A 1261-nucleotide genomic window follows, 5' to 3' on the forward strand; every position below is an offset into this window, starting at 1 on the left:
TTTTAACAAAACCCATTTATACACCCCAAGAGCCAACAAATAAAATTGTATTTTTGGGAGGTTTACAATGTGTCCAGTGGTCGGCAACCTGCTCTCGGCCGGATATGGCTGCAATGAAGCCTTTGAGCAGGGGTTGCGGGCGACCCACACCGGCGACAGATCTGTTTGCTCAGCAGCTGAGCGAGAACACAGAGATGCTCCTTTCACAAAGAGTTGAGCACCGACAATCAGCGCTTTGTTTGGGAGGCATCTGCTGTTACAGCTCACGCAAGGAATATGTGCATCTGTAACTGCACTCAGTTGGGTTATCAGTGTTCAGGCTGGCTCAACATAAATAAAATCATGACATTTTTTCAGCAGGCTATAACTGCTCAGTGATTAATAGTTTGAACTGTGCTTACAGTCAACCATGTAATTCAGGTTATTGGTCTGTTTAATTTGGAAGAACATTAGGTAATCCAATAAATGCCTACAAATTTATAGGAATACAATCTTGGTCGCATTAATTTATCATAGGTCAGAATAACAAAGCAAAGTAAGGACTGAACGTATATTCAACATCCACAACATTTAGGGACATCTGCAGTAAGATGAGCTCTAATACAAGAGCTTTATTAAAGTTGCGGTATGCGTTTAATATAGTTCGGTTAGCCCAAAAGGAGCAAAATCCCTTTCATTATGGCACAGGGATGTTCTACACAACTGCATACGGCAACCACCACAACAAAACATGTTAAACGCAAATTGAATTTGCTTTAAAACTGGTCAATAAAAACTGAGCAGCATTGTCTTTGGAAATGTGTCATGCTGGTTCTCATTTCATTGTGACTAAGTACCTTATGATCCAGTGAGGGTGGGTCACGAGATTTTTAAGGTTAAAACTCTGCCAAGGCTCAGACCACATTGGAATCCTGGGCAAATAATTGACATTGTCCAACAGAAAGCACTTGAGCTGAGAAATCACATATTAACTAACTCACAATGGTAACATTGAAGCCAAAGAGCAATGATTTGCATAACTGGTATGATCTGATCAGCTTCACATTCCAACACGGCAGGGACCAAGAAGACAAAGTGAAACAAATTTCAGCTTATTTGAATAAGTCATTCAAAGACAAGAATATTCTTCAACTTAGGAATGTAAATTGAAATATTTTATAAACTTGCTATGACCTTTAGTAAGGGGAAATAATGCAACTACAGACTCACAGTGCCACCTTGTGTCTAATTCTAACACACTATGATCTTCAAGACAAACAAC

Source organism: Phycodurus eques, chromosome 17 (genome assembly GCF_024500275.1).
Source record: "Phycodurus eques isolate BA_2022a chromosome 17, UOR_Pequ_1.1, whole genome shotgun sequence".
In the NCBI taxonomy this organism is placed as follows: domain Eukaryota; kingdom Metazoa; phylum Chordata; class Actinopteri; order Syngnathiformes; family Syngnathidae; genus Phycodurus; species Phycodurus eques.